This window comes from Xenopus tropicalis, chromosome 9, assembly GCF_000004195.4.
Source record: "Xenopus tropicalis strain Nigerian chromosome 9, UCB_Xtro_10.0, whole genome shotgun sequence".
In the NCBI taxonomy this organism is placed as follows: domain Eukaryota; kingdom Metazoa; phylum Chordata; class Amphibia; order Anura; family Pipidae; genus Xenopus; species Xenopus tropicalis.
The window spans coordinates 28,766,145-28,773,274 of NC_030685.2; the positions used below are offsets into that span (position 1 = coordinate 28,766,145).

At 44.5% G+C, this 7,130-nt stretch overlaps 1 protein-coding gene across 1 annotated transcript in view; it reads right to left on the reverse strand.

The window, feature by feature from the left end:
* The window catches only part of baiap3 (BAI1-associated protein 3), a 204,620-nt gene extending 201,209 nt beyond the window's left edge, over window positions 1-3,411 (reverse strand). The window contains exon 1 of the mRNA XM_031893220.1: window positions 3,258-3,411. The gene's annotated coding sequence lies outside the window, so the exon portion shown is untranslated. The remainder of the gene's footprint in view (window positions 1-3,257) is intronic.
* Window positions 3,412-7,130: the final 3,719 nt, after the last annotated feature.

Sequence of the window (7,130 nt, forward strand, 5' to 3'; positions counted from 1 at the left end):
CAATCCTATTTATTTATAAACAGAAAACACACAAATACAAACGGGGGGTCTGCTCTGTATTGGCATACAGATGGCATAGCAATTATGTGTTTATTCTATACAGGAGAAAAGATGCATCACTGTATATTGATATTCCGCATTTCCTTTTATTTAAATGTAACAATACAAGGGGCTTTCTCTCTGACTCAACCACTTTAATGTCAAAACTTAAGAAATTGGTTCAGTCTGGTTGTCTGAATGGTTTTGTCTACCTACTTCCCCCCCCCCCCCCCAAAATGTGGCATCAGATGTCGCATTTCTCCATAGATGATACAAATCATATTTGCGTGGAATTGGGGAGGGATGTGTACCTTTTTATTGTAATACTGGAACTGTTTTTCGCTCCTCTCCACGTGTAAATGCAAATAAAATAGGTTAAACAGCAATAAAAAAGAGATTAGAGAAAATAAAAGGGTGTGGCTTATAATTGTGCAAGGGGCTAATATGGCATATTTAATATAGCCCCTCCCACAATTACAAGCCACAGCATCCCTCCATGGTATCATTAATAATACACATTCCTATATTTCTCAGGTATAGTGTTTGGGCATTGATTATTATACCAAGAGATTGAGAATCCCACCCAGCTCCTTTAGATATGTCACAACATACTATAAGCAGGAAGGAGCCATGTAGACGGTGTCAGACTGGGGTATGCGGGTTGCTGCCTTGCTGCAATATTGAAATCCTATTGCTGAGGTGCGGGTGTAAACCTGACTCCTTGCTCATACTGCATGCAATCATAGAAGGACACATTGAACACGTTGTTTTAAAGCACTGAATGTGCAAGTATGATGGCCCTTAGATCCTACGTTTGACACCATTCTAATATCCACAGAGCAAAACTGCACAGCAGTCTCATATGTTAAACAATAGCAAAATGACTAGAGAATATTCTGACATCTCTAACTAGGGCGGGGCTCCCAACTTGGGTCAGAGAGGAGGAGAATTGTAAGGAAGGCTTCTGTCCCTTTCAGTTAAAAATATATAATAATAACAGCACAACATAGAATACTAAGAAGAACTAGAAAGAAAGTTTGAGAACAAACTTCATGTTGGTTTGAAAAACGTGACGTCACTGAATGAAATCTGATCTGTTGTGGCTCCGCCCACTTTTTCTAACCTTGGAGCACAGTTATATAGTAAAAACCACTGTGCAAAGTTTGGTTTTAATAGTGTCTGAATGGCAGCAATTTAGATTTCCCCACTGAAAGTCAATGAGTGACATCTGATTGGCGGTTGGTGGTTCCACCCACTTTTTCTAACCCTGAATACGTAGTCAGCCAGTGACTGGTTTGGGAACCCTGACATAAATAGTGTGAGAAAGGCAGCATTTTAAATTTAAACCAAAAAAATTCAATAGGTAAAATCTGATTGCCTGCTGGTGGCTCCACCCACTTTTTTTAAAACTCTGAACTGCAGTTACCTGGTGACTAGCTCTGTTTGGGGATCTTAGTATTAATATTTAAAGAATGGCAGCAGTTTAAATTTAAACGTATGAAATCTATAGGTGAAATCTGATTGGCTGTTGTCAGCACCACCCACTTTTCTAAACTTGGAACGTAGTCACCTAGTGACAAACTGCAAAGTTTGGGGACCCTGATATTAAACATGTGAGAATAGCAGCAGTTAAAATTTCACCACTGAAAACAATGAGAGAAATGTGATTGGCTTTTGGAGGCCCCGCCCACTTTTTCCTAAGGTGGGCGAGTGTCTGTGGCCTCTGCAGGGAGAGGGCCTGGGTCTCTGGGCTCACCCACCATGTTTTTTACTGGTGTATTACCGGCCCAGTCTGAAACTGTTTACATGACTCTGTGTACACTTGTTTACACTGAACAAAGGAGCAGACCACAGCACAAAAAGGGTTAAAAATCTTTTCACTATACTGGGACATAGTAGGCCCAACTGTTTCATGAAATATTAATGGTTTTATTGGTTATGATTCTTAGGACCCTTAGGGTAAGGGGGTTTACAAGTTGCGTGTAACTCAGGGGTGGGCAAACTTTTTGGCTCGGGGGCCACATTGACTTTTAAAATTTGACGGGGGGCCGGGCCAGCACCAGATGCATACATATTGCACCCCCAAGCTGTACCTGTGCCAGAAGCCATCATATTGCCCCCAATCTGTACCTGTGCCAGCAGCCATCATATTGCCCCCAAGCTGTACCTGTGCCAGAAGCCATCATATTGCCCCCAATCTGTACCTGTGCCAGCAGCCATCATATTGCCCCCAAGCTGTACCTGTGCCAGCAGCCATCATATTGCCCCCAAGCTGTACCTGTGCCAGAAGCCATCATATTGCCCCCAATCTGTACCTGTGCCAGCAGCCATCATATTGCCCCCAATCTGTACCTGTGCCAGCAGCCATCATATTGCCCCCAATCTGTACCTGTGCCAGAAGCCATCATATTGCCCCCAAGCCCCCAATCTGTACCTGTGCCAGCAGCCATCATATTGCCCCAAGCCCCCAATCTGTACCTGTGCCAGCAGCCATCATATTGCCCCAAGCCCCCAATCTGTACCTGTGCCAGCAGCCATCATATTGCCCCAAGCCCCCAATCTGTACCTGTGCCAGCAGCCATCATATTGCCCCAAGCCCACAATCTGTACCTGTGCCAGCAGCAATCATATTGCCCCAAGCCCACAATCTGTACCTGTGCCAGCAGCAATCATATTGCCCCAAGCCCACAATCTGTACCTGTGCCAGCAGCCATCATATTGCCCCAAGCCCACAATCTGTACCTGTGCCAGCAATCATATTGCCCCCAGGCCCAAAGTCTGAACCTGTGCCAGCAGCAATCATATTGCCCCCAACCCAAGCCCACAATCTGTACCTGTGCCAGCAATCATATTGCCCCCAAGCCCCAATCTGTACCTGTGCCAGCAATCATATTGCCCCCAAGCCCCAATCTGTACCTGTGCCAGCAATCATATTGCCCCCAACCCAAGCCCACAATCTGTACCTGTGCCAGCAATCAATCATATTGCCCCCAACCCAAGCCCACAATCTGTACCTGTGCCAGCAATCAATCATATTGCCCCCAACCCAAGCCCACAATCTGTACCTGTGCCAGCAATCAATCATATTGCCCCCAACCCAAGCCCACAATCTGTACCTGTGCCAGCAATCAATCATATTGCCCCCAACCCAAGCCCACAATCTGTACCTGTGCCAGCAATCAATCATATTGCCCCCAACCCAAGCCCACAATCTGTACCTGTGCCAGCAACAAGCTTCAGAACTTTCCAGGCGCCAGCTCTCTGTTTGAATGACGCGCGCTATGCCCTACTGCGCATGCCTTACAGCGCCAGCGTGATGAACGCGTCAGTTTACGCCAGTTTAAGGTACGTGCCGGCTCCTGGGTGATCAACACACATGCCAGAGAGGGTTGGGGAGGGAGGAGTTCAGGCCCTGACGCCACGCTCTGACAAACAGCAGGGCCCACCAATCAGAGACGCCGCCGGCGTCCATGTGATGGGAGGAAGCAGCCCAGCTGCCATTTTTAATACTGGTGGTATGTTTTTCACTAGCAACTTTGGCGTGCCGGATTGAAATCGCGAACGGGCCGGATGTGGCCCGCGGGCCGTAGTTTGCCCACCCCTGGTGTAACTGCTCAGCTATTATACAGGTTTATCCGTATGAAGTGTTCCCTACATAATGTTGGTATATAGTGGCCTTAAGGAGGCCCCAGGGATTAACTGGTTCAATAAAGGTCACTTGTTAATTATCTGTATGATGAACCTTGGCTACTGTTTGCTGACATGTACAAATGGCTCGCCGTATTCTGCATTCCCAGCACCTGTATTTGTGTATCCTGCCGGCAGGCCCACAGATCCCTGTCACGCTGCGAGAGTCGGCATACATTAGGTTTGCAGACATGACAAAATAAAGAAGAAAACAATTAAGTTTTTTTTCCCCCTCTGATTGAATGCAGCCGAGACTTCCTCCCACACCTTTGGTGGATTTCCATAATGCTGGTTCCTATGGCAACCAAAGTATTGCGCGGTCTTCTGGTTCCCTCACTACAATTCAGCCTAATGCCTTGTTACAGACGGAGCCACAGAGACCACGGATACTGGGTGCGAGGCAGCTTAGCTGGGTATCACCCTCCTTCTTATACCAACACTATTTGTGTTAGGATGGTAGAATTAAGTATGAAAGCAGTGTTTCCCAATATGTTCAATAAAAGGCCTATATAGAATATACATTACTGTGATTAAAATTTCATTCTGTCCTATGCTTTATAGCAGGGGTCCCCAACCTTTCTTATGTAATGTAAAAAGACTCGGAGAGCAACACAAGCATCATAAACGTTCATGGAGGAGCCAAATAAGGGCTAAGATTGGCTATTAGGCAGCCTCTATGCACACTATCAGCTTACAGGGGGCTTTATTTGGTACTAAATCTTGTTTTTATTCAACCAAAACTTGCCCCCAAGTCAGGAATTCAATAATAACTACCTGGTTTGGGGGCACTGAGAGCAACATCCAAGGGGTTGATGAGCAACATGTTGCCCCTGAGCCACTGGTTGGGGATCACTGCTTTATAGGAACAAAAAAAACCAAGGAGCTATTAAAGAGACAGAATGCATTTTCTTTTTGTGTCTAGCAACCTTAGGTACCAGGTCGGGATGCACTGAATCCATTTATTTTTAAGTGCAGTCAAATACTGAATCCTCCACCAAAAGTTTGTCCAAATATTGAAGCCAATTAAGAAAAGGAAAATGTAAAAAACTGTATAAATTTTGAAAACATTAGCAGATTTCCAGAGCTTTAAAGCTTTAGCTTTAAACTGGTCCTCGTTATTTATTTTCTATAGTTTTTAAATTATTTGCCTTCCTCTTTTACATCTTTCCAACTTGCAGATGGGGGTCTGTGAGCTTACAATTTTGTTATTATCGTTACTCTTTATTCAAGCCCTCTCCTATTCATATGCAAGTTTCCCATTTAACTCTGATAGTTGCTAATGTACAAAAGACCCTAGCAACCAGAGTGCAGCTGAAATACCAAACTGGAGAGCTGCTGTGCAAAGACCTAAATAACTGAAAAACCACAAATAATAATAAATCAAAACCAGTTGCAAATTGTCTCAGAATATCATTGTCTATATCATATCAAAAGTGAATTTAAAGGTGGACAACCCCTTTTAAGTATGGCCTATTCCTAGCAACTTTCCAGTTGACATTTTTTATTTATTGTTCATAGTTTTAGAATTGTTTGCGTTGCTCTTTGGCCTCTTTTTAGCTTTGCAATTGGAGTTTCTGGAGAAGCAACTTGCTCTCCAGTATAAATGATATTCGAGCACTGCCAGACGCGCCTTAGGAGAAGGTACATTGGTATACATTAAACATTAGCGGCTTTACATTATTCACTCATTGGACAAACGGGAGGTTTATTTGACTGTGTTTGCGCTATAGGATGATGTTCTTTGCATATTGACCATTATATGGGGCTGCTACATTGGCAATTATGGAGTAAATGTTTGACTCCACACACTGCATTCCTAGTTAGCAATCAATTTAGATGCATGTTGCATGGCGGCACCTAAATGAGTTCAGTCTGCAGCATGCATATAAATTCATTGCTAACTAACTATGCAAGATGTGGATTCAATTTGTGACTGGTATTAAAGGGGTGCAGTGGCAACACTATGTCCAGGACTTGCATAGTGTAGCAAAATTCCTGATTGTTACTATACTGCTCTTGCACTTAGTCCAGGACAGCCTGTGCCCCTGCAAGCCCTTTTATTGGGTTTTATGAGCAATTAGTCAGAATACAGGTATGAGGCAAAGACCTTGCCCCTTAGACAGTGATCCCCAAACAGTGGCTCGTGAACATGTTGCTCTCAGTGCCCCCAAAACAGGTAGGTATTTTTGAATTCCTGACTTTGTGACAAGTTTTGGTTGAATAAAAACAAGATTTACTACCAAATAAAGCCTCCTGTAAGCCGATAGTGTGCATAGAGGCTGCCTAATAGCCAATCTTAGCCCTTATTTGGCACCTCCATGAACTTTTATGGTGCTTGTGTCGCTCTCCAAGTCTTTTTACATTTGACTGTGGCTCACGGGTAAGAAAGGTTGGGGTCCCCTGCTCTTAGAGAACATGCAGGCAGCACTTTTGCCCAGAAGGAATGGCTGCACTGTGCACAACACACTGGTATGAGGGGCACAGCATCAGAGGGTGCAGGTCAGCTAGCGGCAAGGATTACTTATATACCCATGCCCAACCTGCCCACCTATAAGCACCAAAAGTGATAGGGTCTGCACAAGGCTCTTCCCTAGGGGACTTACTAACAGTAAAAGTCATTTTCAACATCATTCCAAAGTGGCAGTAACAGAAAACATGCCACAATTCCCAGTAGGAACGTTAGAATTTGCATGAGGCCTAAAATACCAGACATACATGGGCAAAGGGTAGGACCTATGGTTGATTCCATCCAGGGCTCTATTTGCAAAAGACTTTTTTCCCATAATCTGTGTTGTTCCCTCCAATTACTCCAGTATCCATTCCTGATAAAATTGCCCTTCTGTGTGAATGCAATAGGAACCCACTGGAGCAGGGGCTGATCTGAATGATGCATGATGAGGTAAATAAGTTTATATACAAAATAAATGTATAAGATGCAGTTATATTGATGCAGTGTAGGCCTTGCCTATGAAGCCACTGGCTTACTGCAAGCTGCCCAAAAATCAGGTAGAGTTCATGGCATGATGGGCATGGTAAACTTCATTGGGTAAACTAACAAATTGCAGAGAACTGTAGTAAAAATGCTCTTTTCAGACTGAAAATGCCTACACAAGTGGGGCTTTAACAGATTAAGTACAGATCCCATGCATTCAGACTGACTTGTTTAGGCCTCTGCAAAGAAATCAGTGCTACTTGGCTATCAGTGTGAGCCAGGCAAGTAGTACTGATGCCCAAAACACCAGCCAGCCCCCCTCTCTCTGAACACCTTGCTCATATGCTGCAAACCCCCTCCCATCCATCCCTGCCCAGGTCCACACAACCGCTTACCCTGGAGCCTGCTTGCCCCATACACCACCCCTGTATTTCTCTATTCTCTTGCAATCCCTACTAATCAGCTGCCAAGA